At 37.1% G+C, this 17,372-nt stretch overlaps 1 long non-coding RNA gene across 20 annotated transcripts; it reads left to right on the top strand.

The window, feature by feature from the left end:
- Nucleotides 1–1,314: 1,314 nt before the first annotated feature.
- On the top strand, nucleotides 1,315–13,214 carry LOC110884603. 20 transcript variants are annotated; one of them, XR_004868656.1, is made up of 13 exons: nucleotides 1,315–1,375; nucleotides 1,478–1,601; nucleotides 8,755–8,873; nucleotides 8,956–9,051; nucleotides 9,130–9,699; nucleotides 9,841–10,082; nucleotides 10,261–10,331; nucleotides 10,416–10,541; nucleotides 10,714–11,594; nucleotides 11,675–11,759; nucleotides 11,862–12,344; nucleotides 12,420–12,508; nucleotides 12,630–13,211. It is a non-coding gene; the product is annotated as an uncharacterized LOC110884603 (long non-coding RNA). The 20 variants fall into 20 exon arrangements; XR_004868655.1 differs by having other exon boundaries at nucleotides 8,956–9,063; XR_004868665.1 differs by having other exon boundaries at nucleotides 8,755–9,699; nucleotides 10,714–11,229; nucleotides 11,484–11,594; nucleotides 12,630–13,214.
- The last annotated feature ends 4,158 nt before the right edge of the window (nucleotides 13,215–17,372 follow it).

The following is a 17,372-nucleotide window of genomic DNA, read 5'->3' as shown; positions in this document are numbered from 1 at the left end:
AAATTAAATTTGTAACTTATTTTCAAAAATATATATCTTTTCAAAGAAGAAAAAAATTAATTTAAAGTGTAGGATAAATTATGAGATGTGTAGGATGAATTACAAGTTGTGTAAGATAAATTTCAGTATGTGTAGGATAAATTTAAAAAACATGTAGGATAAATTTTGATGTGTTTAGGCAAAAATTTTAGTGTGGAGGGTGATAGTTTTTATGACTAATTAATTAGTCAAAAATAATAATAAATAAGATGAGAGAAAAACTATTTAATATTACCCTTTGTTCTTTTTCTTCTCAATTTAATTTTCTTCTCAAATGAACCTCCCCCTATATATATATATATATATATATATATATATATATATATATATATATATATATATATATATATATGGTTGGGCTAAATAGAAAACCCTAAATATTTAATGAAACCCGGAAAACTCAAAGCTCCCGACTTTTTTTTTTTTTTGAAAAAAATAACACATGTAATATACATGTTTTTAAGAGTTTTGGGCCAAAAAAATCAAAAAAGCGCCGAAGGGTTTTTAAAAAAAAAAAAAAACAAATTTCAGCATTTTTGTCAAACACATGTTAGGCAACCGAACATTGCTGAAATTTGTTTATTTTTTAAAAAAAAAATCCCTTCGGCGCTTTTTTGTTTTTTTTGGCCCAAAACACTTTAAAACGTGTATATTACATGTGTTATTTTTTTCAAAAAAAAATGTCTGGAGGTTGGGTAAAAATGGGGGGAGATTTGAGTTTCCAGAGTTTCCTAAGAATTTAAGGGTTTTCTGTCTGGCAATATATATATATATATATATATATATATATATATATATATATATATATATATATATATACACACACACTTCTATACTATATTAATAAGCATATCCAAAGGACTTCTTAAATTCATTAAAATTTCCTTAAAACACCGTTAATGCATAATGTACAAGCCTTTTAAGCACATGAATATCAAAAGTTCCGATAATACCCTTTTGGTCACTCAATTTTTGGGTGGCCAAAATTTTCTTTAATATTTGAATTCCCGCTCACTCACAATTCCCCATACACCCCTCTTTTCTCTTCTTTTCATTTTCATTTACAGAGCATAATCATCACTCCCAGCTTCATCCCTACCTCAATTCAAACTTTAAAACACACACAATCTCTCTCACTGTCCGTCAAAGATCTAGATCTGGATTTGTATTTGGATTTGATCTCTCTTCGCGATCCACCATAAGTCACTGCTATGGAGGAGGGCCGACCACCGTTCTAGACACCTTCCCTCATGCAGACGCATGAAGAGCAGAACCGAGCGACAGAGCCCTAGACGTAGGTTCCTTGTATCTCTTTGAAGTTTGATGCTTAAAACAGGTTTTCAGCACAGATCTTCATGCGAGTATTCTTTACCTAGGTTTTTTTCATCTCTCTTTTTTTTCTTGGTTCTAGATACTTTTTAGGGTTTCTTGATTTCAGAGATAAAGATTGAATCATCTGGTGTGATGGATAAATTACAGAAAGAGAAGGGCTGTAAACCAACAAGATTCTCATCGTCCACTTCCTCTGCTCATGCTTCATCTTAATAATAATGTATAAACAGGTAAAAAGTAAGTAAAATATAGTTTCTGTTAGTTGATTTTTTGATTAATTACCATATCTAGCTCAAATTGCTTTTAATCATATGTTTTTCATGAAAACCCTAAATCTATAGTCATACCAGGTTGAAGCTTTTCATAGGGATTATTTATATTGTTTTTATTGTTGGAAATTTTAGTGAAAATGAGTTTTTCACTAAATATTTTGGACATAAATAATATTTATATATGTGTTGTATAAATAATTATTTATGTTTTGTGTTCAAACTATGTCCAAATAGAGCTAAGATGAATGAGATATCAAAGCTTGAAATTGTATGTTTCGAACAAACAAAGATGAATAAAATGGATTAGTTTTGTCAACTTGTCCCACATAGGTGGGATGACAAAACTTAAATTGGTTTATAAGGAGGAGCAGTCCTTGTACTCGTGCACATATGCGCGCGTGTCGGGGGCTATAGGCCCTATGTAGTGCGCTTTGAACTTCGCACACCGCTTTTGTATTTTTGCCCATGAGCGCGTGGTCAGATACATGGCAGGTCCGCTTATGGCGCACCCTTGGGTGGCGTAGGCGGATGCCATGGCATGTAGCATGATGATGCGGCGCAAGCTTCTTAGGCGCATGGCGCACGTCATTGGCCATGGCGAAGACTACAAATGGCACACGAGTTTGGATGGCGCATGACCAGGTGGCGTCCTGTTATGCGTAGTGGCATGGGATCCTTGAAGCGTGGCACACTGACTGGCGGAACAGTTCTAGCATGCGCGCAGGTTTGCAACAGTAATAAAAGATCTAGTTGGACCGAGTCAAACTAGTTGTTTCAAACCATTTAATTCGTGTCATGATTTATATGATCGTTTTGACTAACCACTTAAGTCCATTAATTAGAGATTAAAACCTGATTAATTGTCTTGTTAATTACAAGATTTAATATCTTGTTTATTACAATTGAATGTCTTGTTTTACTACAAGATTAAATGATATTAATCTTGATGTGTGTATATAGGAACATGGTAGTTCATAATCTTGGAGAAGAGAGATATACACACAAAAGAGGTCCTTTTGTTCCATGAAATTTTAGAGAGGAGCACTCTCTAAATTTTCCTTTTATCAACTTCATCTTTTTCCATAACACCAAATTATACCCGGTGTAATCTCGGGCGTGAGAGCCATCTCCGGCAGTACAACTACTGCTTCGGTTGTTGTACCCTGGGAGAGAGAACCGTCTGAGAGGAGGAGCGGAATCTGTTTTAAGGGAAGCGTGTTGAACACGTGCCTCAACCAAAACCGTCAACAATTTTGCTTGTCTTGCAGCGGAGTTTTGATCTGGAAGGTGCGGTTGAAGTTTCCAAAGTCGCTTGCTTGAATCAAAATTGGTACAATTACATTGTATTTTATATTCGTTTATTTAGTTTTTGTAACCAGTATTGTACTAGTCGAATTTCCCACAAATAACGAGAGTCTTATTATTATTTATTATTTATTATTTATTATTTATTATTATTTTGTAATATTTTTAATAAAAAGTGAACCTAGTTCCTACAATCTTAAAACAGACTTTCGTGAAGATTATTGCTACAATCTTAAATCCCTTCTCTACGAGGAGTTAGGTTCACGAAAGTTAAAATATTTAAATGGATTTTGTTAAAATCTTGTAAATATTTTTTGGGGAAATATATATGTAGTACAAACGAGTCGGATTAATTTTATGATTGGAGTACAATCTTTAATCCGAAAACCGTGTTACAAAAAACGAACGTTTTGATTCAAGTTTTGGAGTTCATGGTTTTTGTTTGTGTTTAGATAAAACCGAACCATATACAAAATAATATGTATTTCAATAGGTTTTTGAAATACTAAATTTTCTAATGAGCGTATTAGAAAACTTTATTTTGTAACCCATTACAAATGTTTTTGTAACGTTTAATTTCTTAATAATAAGCTTTTAGTAACCATAATTGACATATTAATCTTGGTTTTAAAAGTATTAAAATGTATTTATTTTCTAATTAGCATATTAGAAAATAATTATTTTATAAAATAACTAGTTTTAATATTTTCTAACGAGCATGTTAGAAATTTGTTGAAAGAATAACGACATTAAAACTTTTTATCTTTAACGAGTGTGTTAGAATTGTATAGAATGATAAGTTTTAATATCATCTTTTATATCTAATGAGCGTGTTAGATACCATGATTGTGTAAAACTAACTTATTAAAAAAACGATTAGATTTTCTAACGAGCATGCTAGAAAATATACGTTTAAATTTTCTAACGAGCATGTTAGAAAATATTATTATTTCAAATAATTATCGACGAGCGTGTTGGAGACAATTATTTTGGATAATAAACTTTGTAACGGTTTCGTCTAAACTTTTAAATTTCTAACGAGCGAGTTAGAAACGGATTTTTATGTTTAAACGATTTTTATTTGTTTATAATGAGCGTATTAGAAATAGTTTATATTTTTTTTTATAAACTTCGAAACAAGTTTTGTAATCGATTATTTCTAGAGAGCGTGTTAGAAACGATTTAAAGAGTTTGATAGTTGTTTATTTTCTAACGAGCGTGTTAGAAACGATTTAACGACTTTGTCAATTGTTTATTTCTAACAAGCGGGTTAGAACCGGGTTAACTATAATAAACTAATTAAAATGATTTGTAATCGTTTTATATATTTTTCTAACGAGCGTGTTAGAAAAGATTTGTGTTCATTTCTAACGAGCGTGTTAGAAAACGTTCATTTAAACCAAAAGTGAATAATTGTATTCGTTTTATTTCTAACGAGCGCGTTAGAACCGGTTTACTTTATAAAAACCGAATATTTTGAATGTTTGTTCAACATTTAAATTCTAATTAGCATATTAGAATTGGTTATCATACAAACCACTCTTTTTAACCATTGATAATCGTTATTATCTAACAGCGGTTAGAAATGGTTCGAATATGATAAACCATTTATTAAAACGATCTGTATTCGTTTTATTTTCAAACGAGCGAGTTTGAAATTGTTTTATTTATTAAACTATTATAAGGTTTATTGTCTTAATTTGTAATCAAAACATAAATATATAGTTTAATATTAAAACACTTGTAAAAACAAGAAATGTTTGGACGAATAAGACATGTCTTTGCGAAGTATAAGTGATTCGATACTTCCACGAGAAGTATAATGTCTTGAACCATATAATAGTCTTGGAGAGACTATTTTGTGAAAAACAACTCGATGTTGTTATAGACATAATAAGTTGCTTAACTACTTGTGAGTAGTTAATTGTAAACAACTTTATACTTTGGACAACTTGTGATTATTTAAGTTTAGAGTTCCAAGATGAGGGAGTACCTCAAAACATGACACCGAACGGAATAATTGCGTTTATTTCGGTAAAAAGTGTTGAAGATAATAACACTTTGGCTTTTGATGTTTAGATATCATTGGTGTATCCGTTGTTTTGGACTACTAATAAGTTGTCAAAAGGATACACATTTTGATACAAAGTGTAAAAAGTAATTTACACAAAAACAACGAGCGGATTGTGATCATGACTTTTGTAATAAGTCACAAATCAAACATCAAATGCATAACGGCGTCGTGAGAAACGTGGTGTATGGTTTGAGATGGAATACACGAAAACGAGATATGTCATCTAATGTTGAGAGCATCAACATGGAAATGCACATGCAAGTTTTCAAAGAACATAACATATGAAAGAAATATATGTTATTATTGTAAATGTTTTAATAAATTTAGAAAATTTATTAATGGAAATTTATAATAGTGATGGACTTGTAGATGCTTCTACCACCATCAATGTTGTTTAAACTATGTGGAGGCTTGGTCCTCAATTTGGGAGAGTATCCCAATACATGGTATTAATGAAACAACAACGTAAATGTATATATCACTATAGGCATACGTGAATGATTTGGTTGAGAGTTAATCGAATTGACTACATCTCAAGACTCAAGTGATTTTATACAAAGAATTTCATCAAAGTGACTTGGATTAAGACTTATGTTTGTCTTTAGGAAGTCAATGATGAAGCCTTGGAGATAAAAGGCAAATGAGTTATGATCTTAATGGATGAAGTTAACTATGGTTTTGAGGCCTTCCTAAAACCGATGGTTTTGGAATGCTGAAATAAAATTTCATTCTTGTGTCTAAACTAAGAAACGAATGTTCGGAAGAGATAGTGCGTTATCTCTTAAGGCTGTGAAGAATCAGAATGATGCATCTTCTGTTCACATGCTAGAGTATTGTGGTCTAAAGCATGCTAGACTAATACTTGTTAATTTATATGCTCGATGGAGATTAAATTAATATTAAACATTCAAAATATGTGATGACACAAGAACGAATTTTGTGCTAAACAAAACTATAAATATAACTTCATTAAAATGCAAGCAATGTGGGGGGAGGAAGGTCATTTAAGAAACAAACCCTTTAGGGTATGTGGAAATGGTAGTTGAGAAGTTTTCTCAAACTCGAAATGAAAGGGAGAACCTTTCATCACCCCATTTGGATGTTATCCAACTACACTTAAATGTGGGGGTGACTTGCGTTTGAATGTGGAAATGGTAGTTGAGAAGTTTTCTCAAACTCGAAATGAAAGGGAAAACCTTTCATCGCCCCATTTGGATGCTATCCAATTACACTTAAATGTGGGGGGGGTGACTTGCATATATTGCAAACGCATAACCAAGTGGAGTACACAATGGTTATATGGAGTCAATCGAGTAGATTGGACTCGAATGCCAATTGGTTAGATTCAATCTAGTAAGATGTCAGTCATGACACACCAAAGGCATGGTGAAAACGTGTCTAGCCATGAATTGAGTTTCATGTCATTCTAAAGACAAGGTACATAACTGGATCCAGGTTGAGATCACAAGTTATAAGTCTTATGAATCGACTAAAAGGCAAAGGTGACTAGCGAGTCAAGAACACGTTAGAACAACTGATCTAAACTGAAAATTATTGTTGTTGACTTAGCGAAGTCAACAAATAATTTTGGATCCAACAACCAGTGGGTTGATAAGAGATCAAGTTGTGGAATAAGACTAAAGCCCATGGAAAAGGGACATGAGGGAAACCTAACCTAGTTGACTGGAGATCCCAAGATCTAGGTTCAAACCGAAGGGTAGTCACTGTGGGGGCATAGCTAATATATATATTTATATATAAGCTAGTGTGTATGTTCATATATCCCCCTAAAACTATAAAAAAGGGTGTTTAAATACGTCCTAGTCCATTCCTATAATATTCAGTGACATTGTTGTGAGGCTAAGCATAATATATGGCTAATTGATTTGTGGAAATCATATAAAGCCATAATGCTTTTAATGATTCAAAGGAAACACCTATGTGAGAGAGAAGTAGGGTCGCTTCGAATGGCATTGTGGGGTGCACAATCCTAGAGCTCTCGCAGAACCAGGCAAGTGTTCCAGGACCTTAATAGGACACGATAGTGAGGGGATGGCCCGGCTAGGGAAAGTATTGTGTGAATGTATATAGTCGCTTACACAAATGGGGGGTTGTTCAAGGACATCACATCTACAAAACCCTAGTAGGCTAAGTATGCTTCACAAAGGAAGGTTCAAAGGCAAAACCTACCTATCCTGCAATACTCGACTGTCGAGGTTTCATCAGGGAATTTTGTGTGTTTTAATCGATCTCCATTCATGTGGGGGATTGTTGGAAATTTTAGTGAAAATGAGTTTTTCACTAAATATTTTGGACATCAACAATATTTATATATGTGTTGTATAAATATTTATTTATGGTTTGTGTTCAAACTATGTCCAAATAGAGCTAAGATGAATGAGATATCGAAGCTTGAAGTTGTATGTTTGGAACAAACAAAGATGAATAAAATGGATTAGTTTTGTCAACTTGTCCCACATAGATGGGATGACAAAACTTAAAGTAATTTATAAGGAGGAGCACTCCTTGCACTCGTGCACATATGCGCGCGTGTCGGGGGTTATAGGCCCTATGCAGTGCGCTTTGAACTTCGCACACCGCTTTTGTATTTTTGCCCATGAGCACGTGGTCAGATACATGGCGGGTCCGCTTAGGGCGCACCCTTGGGTGGCGTAGGCGGATGCCATGGCATGTAGCATGACGATGCGGCGCAAGCTTCTTAGGCGCATGGCGCACGTCATTGGCCATGGCGAACAAATGGCACACGAGTTTGGATGGCGCATGACTAGGTGGCGTCCTGTTATGCGTAGTGGCATGAGATCCTTGAAGCGTGGCACACTGACTGGCGGAACAGTTCTAGCATGCGCGCAGGTTTGCAACAGTAATAAAAGATCTAGTTGGACCGAGTCAAACTAGTTGTTTCAAACCATTTAATTCGTGTCATGATTTATATGATCGTTTTGACTAACCACTTAAGTCCATTAACTAGAGATTAAAACCTGATTAATTGTCTTGTTAATTACAAGATTTAATATCTCGGGCGTGAGAGCCATCTCCGGCAGTACAACTACTGCTTCGGTTGTTGTACCCTGGGAGAGAGAACCGTCTGAGAGGAGGCGCGGAATCTGTCTTAAGGGAAGCGTGTTGAACACGTGCCTCAACCGAAAACCGTCAACAATTTTGCTTGTCTTGCAGTGGAGTTTCGATCTGGAAGGTGTGGTTGAAGTTTCCAAAGTCGCTTGCTTGAATCAAAATTGGTACAATTACATTGTATTTTATATTCGTTTATTTAGTTTTTGTAACCGGTATTGTACTAGTTGAATTTCCCACAAATAACGAGAGTCTCGTTATTATTTATTATTTATTATTTATTATTTATTTTGTAATATTTTTTAATAAAAAGTGAACCTAGTTCCTACATTTATTTCATTTGCTGGTTAGTTTATTTATTATTAAAAAGGCTAAAAAGAAATCAGTGGTTTTGTTAGAAAACCAAAGAAAAAGAAGCCTGGTGCTTTTTCTTAATTCGTGCTTGCCTTTATTAAATGCATCCATAAAGCCTTTTATTTGTGGGATTTTGATACAGAACTCGATTTTGTCAGAATTTGATGTATTTATGTGTTTTTTTTATTTTTTTATGACATCTTTGTTAGGTTTCCACACGAAACATAGAAATATATTGGTTTGTGGGTTGTTTTCTTGCTTTCTGATTAATTAAAGGGTTACCAACAGGACGATTATGTCGGCACTATCATCATCGCATGAAAAAAAAGATTGATATTACACTACATGGGGATTGAATTAGAATTTCCTTGTTTATAAAAGAAAATGGCTACGTCATCTGAGCTCATGTGTTACTTTTGTCCTGCCCCGTTCAATCAATTTCTAAGATAAAAGATAACCCATTTGACCTAACCAAACTGTGTTTTGCAGGCTGTGTATTGCTTGTCAGCTGTTTCTATGGTGTTGCTTGGTTTCAGGCGTTATGTTCTTTGCATATAGTAACTTTACTTCAGTATTGTGCAGAATGTAGTAAACCTGGTAACTTTACTCTTTTAATGTTGTATGATAATTGATGCCTAAATGTACAATGTTGGGCGTTTGTAGGGTATTCGCTTACTCTGATGTTACTCCTTTAATCTAGAAGATATCTTAGACGAGTTGAAGATATAGTCCCACAAACTATTAGTTCTCAGCTAGCAACAAAAACTTCAGTTACTGTACCTTTTGAAGGCAAAATTTGTTTTGAAACTATTGCTTTGGCTAGATGCTTGGGTTGGATAACGGGTCAAAACAGGTTCTGTTTTGAGACGGGCTGTATTGGGTTGGGATGATCCTCGAATCACCTTTTGTGTTCATTTTTTATTCAAGTAAAGAATGGTTTACTAAATCCCATAACACTATTTTTACAATAAAATTTATATACTTTAACAAAATGAAATATGATTTCAAGTGTATGCACTAAAAATAGAATTGGAGTGGCTCTCAACCCTTTAGACCTGATAAACTTTTTTGACCCATTCACCGTTCAGCTAATGCTTTTTGTGTTTTAGGGTTATCTCGCTTTGTGTTTTAGGGTTTCTCGCTGCCATATATGAGATGAGTACTGGGTTCATCAGTCGATATCAATAGAGATGAGTACTGGATAAAAAAGCAATTTATTTCTAATGGGCTCAGGTATGATCATCATGGTGTTTTCTTCTTTCTTCAGTTTCAATTGTCTGTGCCTTCTATTTGAATCCTATTGCATATTGTTTATACATCTACCAAGTTGTCTTTGTTATTTTCACAATTGACTATCGACGTGTTTTAAAACAGGGAACGGGAACCGGCCTGCAGCTAGAATCACGATTGAAGACGACCATTGTGTACTACTTGATGTATATGACATTGACCATCTCCTACAATCAACTCGGCCACAAGATGGCGATTCCCAGGCAAGGCAGAGGTGACAGATTCTTCTAGAAGGCTTGGCAGCAGCCCTTCAGTTATTCATTTACTTTAGTGTATGAGGACAATGAATGAGACATGATGCTTGTTGTTGGGGATGTCCCGTGGTGGTAAGCATCTCATCACTAAATAATAGTTATGCATTTTGTCACAAAAGAGAAGTCAATTTAGACATGAGATGATTGAAAGGCAATACCATTTTTTGATCATCAAAATGAATGTAGGAGCAAAATAAAAAGAAAAGGTTAAAAAACCTATTGCCTAACATTCTGTGCCAATATCTATCAGGTGCCAAAGAATTAAGACGGGAACAATATTGGACAAGGCATCATTCAGCACATGTGCTAGTTGTGTCAACTGTAGGAATAAAAAACTGACTCGATATCTTTTTCTTGTTTTTTTACCTGTATATTCAATCGCTTGACGTACCTTTATTTATATAGGTTGGATACACGAATGTTGGAAAGATTACACTTTTAAATCAGTTAACATGTAACATGGGCTGATGTTCTTTCTGAGTTGCTGGTTGTTTGCAACACTTGATCCAACTACAAGGAGGGTACATGCTGGTAATTTCTTTGGTAAAACCTCATACTTCAATATTGATTGCATTTTTGTTTTATTTTTTTATATGGATTATAAAGTGGTTCGTAGTATTAATATCATATCTACTAACCACAAATAGTGTTAACATATATATTTTCATTTAATTTTAAATATTGTTAATGCATTTTACTCCAGATGAAGAAAGAAGTTTCTGCTTACGGATATTGTTGGATTTCTTCGTTTGAGATAAGATTGCAATGTTTTTTCTTTGTTTGAATTCAGTAATTACAGTCATTACTTATTTCAGCATCCCAGCCAATATCAAAACTTTTAGCTGACCCGTTACGAAAACTATTAACCAAAAGTGGGCTTCATTGTGGAAAAACTAGAAAAAAAGAAACCTTCGATACGTGGTGGACAATGGTGCGGGTGTGTTCCACTTGAAGCCCAAAAGAATACCAACTCAAACGAGCTCAGGATTACGATATACAGTTAACTTTATTTGTGTTATTTGATAGATCAGAGTGATTGTTTGTAGAATGGATTTTTGATCAAGGATGATTATTTTTGATATAATGTTTGAAGTGTCAATGCATGTATCTATGGTAGTTATGTGGTTTTACATGGAATTTTTTTTCTGTTCTCAGGTTATGGGCATGCTTGACCCAAGTCATTGCCTCATTGGGATGTGCGGAATTCATTTGGCGAGTGGTAAGATGACACATTGACAACCGAGATGTATAAAAAAGTTATATAATCGCCTTTACGTATCTACTCATGGTTTTAAAAGGCGCGACATGTACTCCTAGGTCAAAATTAGAATCTGTAGGAGGCTGATACGTAAAAACAACAACCAAAGGGATGAAAAAATAATGAAAGGTTTACTTGATAATATACAATCTTAACGGTTTGTGCGAACAAAATAAAAGATATTCCTTGCTTAATGTGCCCGACAAAACCTCAAGGATCCATGGCCATGATGGTGAAGCTAAGCATTCCACTACTAGAAGATATCAATGACGACATCGATTTCTTTTTCAAGCCACCTAAAAAAGAATTCGTGATCCTTCTTCCTGGTGACACATCAAAAAAGATTTCAGTTTTCACTCATGTTAAGATATGCAAGTTATTAATAACCTTTTTCTTTATTTTGCAGATCATCCTTCAAATACTCCTCAGAGAAGGCTACCAACGAAATTGTAGAAGAGACGACTCCATCCACCAGCGAATCCAGTATCAAGGTCAGTTTAGGATAATCATTTAACTTGACAACTCCAAGTTAATATTGTTAATGACGTTTTTTTTCTTTCTCTATGAGCTGTAATGCGGTGTTTGTATATTAGGGCAGTGGGAGCGGCAACAAACTTACTATTGCAACGGATGATAACCTAGAATTTGATGTTCATGAGGAATATTCAGATAGTTTTCTGCGCTGGATAAACAATGGAGAGACGTTATGCCACTAATGCGTCCACATTATGAAATGAGCTGTTTGAAACGGGTCGTGTTAGTCGAGCTAAAATCAGTCATTTTCATGTTCGGGTAGCGTCAAGAATTGCCGTCCCTTGCGTTAATTACCTTTTGTACCTATTTTGAAAATGGTCTGTTTAAGGTGATTGTCGATTAACATGTCTAAGCTGTGCACAACCGTTCTGGTCATTACCTGTATTTTTTTAGAATTTAAGTTCGCGTCAGGGTTTGGGTCATATTGTTCTTAAAAGTTGTAATGATTTACATGTTAATACTATAAATTTGTGTTTTAAGCTGAGCCACTTGCCTGCAAATGCGTCAAGGGAAACTATTGGTCGTGCGAGACATTTGTTCAGGTATCCTTATTTAATGATAAAATGATTATGAATAGCTGTGCATAAACTAATCGCAAGTTTGTTTGGTATATGCAGGGTAATAGGGAACAGAGGTTGAACCTGTTGTTTGACCCAACAAAGGACTTCCATACTTACTCTATTCTATGGAACCAGCGTCAAGTTGTGTAAGTTTCTTATCCAAAACACACACACAAACACAAACACACTTTGTGTATAAATCTTGAAGCACAATATTAGTCAAGTGTTATATTACGCTACACTTACCAAGCAAATGGGTGTTTACAGCTCGATTTGGAACGCGGACGACTGGGCCACACAAGGGATGCGATTGTCCCATGACAACTGCAGATTCCGATAATGCAAAGCGATGTGCCAACAGCGGTGGTTGGTGGGATCAACCAGTGTTGTCCGAGTAAATTGTGCATCAAAGCCACCAATTGATTTGGGTGCGAGCAAACCATATGATTTATGACTACTATAGTGACACCGGTCGTTTGAAATAGACAGGTGCGAGTGTCCCGTGACGACTGCAGGTTCCGATAATGCAAAGCGATGTGCCAACAGCGGTGGTTGGTGGGAGCAACCAGTGTTGTCAGAATTAAAATTTGCATCAAAGCCACCAGTTGATTTGGGTGCGCGCAAACCATATGATTTATGACTACTGCAGTGACACCGGTCGGTTTCCATCGGTGCCAGTGGAACGCGTACACCATCGTCATTAATTGGTTGTTTGTGGTGTGGATTGGGAATCAAATGTTTGTGTAAAAATTAATTAAAAAGCATGTGGAAAATCAACGTAAGCTTCATGTTGAACATGTCACACCCCCAAAATCCACACGCGGAGTACCACCGCTTGGAGGCGTGACGTGACCAGGATCAAGCCATCAATCATATTGAACATAGCATAATATAATTAAGATAGTTCGTAAAACCCAATTCAATATAATTGATGTTCTATACCAAACATAGTATCAATAGCGGAAGCATAATAATGTAAACCCAAAGTAAATCATAAGTTCGAATATTCGAAACGTTAAACATAGTGTTCATGATCTGTGCTCCACAACGACCCGCTCCTCCTTGTGCAAGCTCCATATGATACCTAAGGTCCTGCAAGGCATGCAGCAGAGAGTCAACAACTAGTTGAGCGAGTTCACAGAAAATAAGTTCGTAATAGTAATGAGTATGTTCATCAAGTTGGGGGCTTCCCATGCATGTATGTACTAATGGTGGGGGTTTCCCATTGCCTTGTATATAAATATTACTAGTGGGGAATTCCCACGTTTATCTTTACTAATGGGGGTTTCCCATTATGGTACTTACTAGACTATTTGCAACCATGTGTTCTTCTTAATCCGAGAACAGGAATACGTACAAGGTCACGTAGGATTTACGTGAGTGCCCTTCCCCGAGGACAGTGGTACGCGTGGGGTTTACGTAGGATTTACGTAAGTGTCCTTCCGACCCGGAAGACAGTAGTAGGTATTAGTTTACGTAGGTTTTACGTAAGTGTCCTCCCGACCCGGGAGACAATGGTAGATACTAGTTTACGTAGGTTTTACGTAAGTGTCCTGACTATCCTGAGGACGATGGTCTATAGTCTAGCAATAGCGTAAGTACGAGTAATCATCTATTTCAAATAATCCAACCCAATTCCCAACCCGGGAATCCCATGCCTTGGCTGTGTGAACTCACCTTGGTTTGCTCGGTATGCTAAGTATGTGCTCAAAGTAAATCAATCACGTCCTAGAGTATGCATGTACACAATCAGTTTGAATTCATACAGTTCACGTATAAGCATAATCAATGATCACCAAGTAGTACACATCACTAATTAACATCACACAAGTCATGCATAGTGTTTAACATCAGTTAGTTAACTCAGTCAACACTTAACAGAATTAAATCAATTTACTGTGCAGGTTATCCAAGTTGGCGAAATAGAAGTTGGCGGATCACATACTTGGCGAAACACATGCTTGACGAAACACTTGTGTTTCGTCAACTACCCTTTGGCGAAATAGGGGTTCTATTTCATTAAAGTCCTTTGGCGAAATACATTTTCTAATTCGTCGACATCCTTGGCGAAACACATTCTGTTTCGCCAAGACTTCCAATTCGTCAAACATTCACATTCGTTAAGCAGCAGTTACGTCAACATGTCAGTTACGCAATCATCACAGAAAACCCTAATCATTCTAACAGCCGCCATGCCATCATCGGATCAACACTAACCACAAATTGTTATGCACGGATCTTAGAGAATTCATTCAACGATCATTATCAAATCAATAACGTACTCATCACGGTTTTAATGTCTAGCATGAACCCTAACTTACGTGTACCACAAATCGATTATCATAACACAAACAACATTCGAATATTGTTCCTAAGCATCATGTAATCCAGTTCATCATTAACAATATACATATACATAGGTTGTAACCGATAAATCATACGTTACTAATCCGGGATTACCATAAACATATATTCAAATATGATCCAGGAATCAAGCATAGATCTAACATGAATCAAGAAATCATGAACACATAAACAACTAACCGAGTGGAGGGAAAGACGGGTTAATCGCTAGGAGGTCTCTAAAAACCAACTGCCGTCAGTGCACAGGAGCTCTAGGGTTTCAGTTTTTGCCAAAGTTGTGAAACAGGAGGTCGTTCCACGTTTTAAACACATACAGATGATTTGGGCCCGTATTAGGCTTTGGCGAATCAGATGGGCCGGCGAAACAAGCTTCGTTTCGTTAAGAGTGGGCTGGCGAAACAGGATTCCTGTTTCGTCGAATGGTTCTTGGCGAATCAAAATTATGATTCGTTGAGATGTTTGTTGGTGAAACGCTCTAAGTGTTTTACAATAATCTATGTTATTCTTATAACAATAAGCCACATATGTGCACAATCATAACACGTTTCAATAAAACATAGCATGTATGATTACCAGTCAATCAGTCAAACAACTACACAGTCAAAGTTAACGGTCAAGGTCAACGTGCATTAAATACAAAATGAAAGTCAAAAGTTCGAGTTGTCACATTATCCCCAACTTGAAAGAAATTTCGTCCCGAAATTTGGTACGTGTACTTACTGAGGAAGCTAGATAGGTTGCATCGTTCACTGGTTTTCCTGGGGTGTCACATCCTCCCCTCGTTGATCTGGAATTTCGTCCCGAAATTCCGTGGTAGTAGCTTCAGCCTCAGCAGTGGTTGTATTGGTTCCGAATAACTGGGGATACTTTTCTGTCATCTGGTCTTCGCGTTCCCAGGTGTACTCTGGGCCACGACGGGAGTTCCAACGAACTCGAACAAGAGGGATTCTCTTGTTTTTGAGGACCTTAACATCCCGGTCCGTGATTTCAACTGGCTCCTCGATGAACTGCAACCGCTCATCGATAGTGAGTTCCTTGAAAGGAACTATGAGGGTCTCATCTGACAGGCACTTCTTCAGATTCGACACGTGAAATACATTGTGAACTACACCGAGTTCAGCTGGTAGGTTCAGTCTGTAGGCTACTGGGCCTATTCTTTCAGTGATTTCGAACGGTCCAACATACCGTGGATTGAGTTTGCCTCGTTTACCAAATCGAACCACACCCTTCCAGGGTGAGACTTTAAGTAAAACCCGGTCCCCGACCTGAAATTCCAATGGCTTCCTACGCTTATCCGCGTAGGCTTTCTGACGGTCGCGTGCTGCCGCCATGCGTTGTCGTATTTGTGCAATCTTTTCTGTGGCGTCCACTACAATCTCTGGACCCGTAATCTGACTATCCCCCACCTCTGCCCAACAGAGAGGTGACCGGCATTCACGTCCGTACAATGCCTCGAATGGAGCGGCTTGTATGCTGGTGTGATAACTGTTATTATACGAAAACTCCACCAAAGGGAGATGCTTTTCCCAGCCGTTGCCGAAATCAATGACACATGCCCGAAGCATGTCTTCAAGAGTCTGGATCGTTCGCTCAGACTGCCCATCCGTCTGAGGATGATACGCTGTGCTCATGTCTAACCGTGAGCCGAAAGATTTGTGCATCGCTTGCCATAGCTCTGACGTGAATCGTGCATCCCGATCCGAAATGATGGAGGTGGGCACCCCGTGCCTCGAAACAACTTCTTTAAGATAAATGTCTGCAAGAGTGGAGAACTTATCTGTTTCCTTAATAGCCAGGAAGTGTGCAGACTTGGTGAGTCGATCCACAATCACCCATATAGTATCATTCCCACGCTGGGATCTGGGTAGGCCTGTAACAAAATCCATGGAAATCTCTTCCCATTTCCACTGCGGTATCTTGGGTTGTTGAAGTAGACCCGCTGGTTTCTGATATTCAACCTTGACTCTTGCACAGGTCAAGCACTTGCCGACGTAAGTAGCGATGTGAGCCTTCATACTAGGCCACCAATATGTAGTTTTGAGATCGTGGTACATTTTATCCGACCCTGGATGTACCGAGTAGCGAGACTTGTGAGCTTCGTCCATTACCAGCTCTTGTAAACCGCCAAAAAGTGGGACCCAAATACGCCCCGTTACATAGTAGGCGCCGTCTTCCTTTTGTTCCATTCGTTGCCTTGAGCCGCGTAAGGCTTCAGCCTTGACGTTTTCGGGTTTTAAAGCTTCTATCTGAGCAGTTCGTATCTGTGCAGGAAGACTGGACTGAATAGTGAGCTGCAAAGCTCGTACGCGCCTAGGTAGAGTGTCTTTCCGACCGAGAGCGTCAGCCACAACATTGGCTTTGCCTGGATGGTACTTGATGGCGCATTCGTAATCGTTCAGAAGTTCAACCCATCTTCGTTAACGCATGTTCAAATCCTTTTGCTTAAGGATATGCTCGAGATTCCTGTGTTCGGTGTAAATCGTGCACCTGGTACCGTACAGGTAGTGTCGCCATATCTTTAGCGCGAAAACAACAGCTCCAGCTCTAAATTGTGCGTCGTGTAGTTCCGTTCGTGAACCTTGAGTTGACGAGAAGCGTAGGCAATAACCTTATCCCGTTGCATCAATACACACCCAAGTCCCTGTA

The sequence above is a fragment of the Helianthus annuus genome, chromosome 10, assembly GCF_002127325.2.
Source record: "Helianthus annuus cultivar XRQ/B chromosome 10, HanXRQr2.0-SUNRISE, whole genome shotgun sequence".
NCBI classification, from domain to species: Eukaryota; Viridiplantae; Streptophyta; class Magnoliopsida; order Asterales; family Asteraceae; genus Helianthus; species Helianthus annuus.
This window is presented reverse-complemented; position numbering and strand designations above follow the sequence as displayed.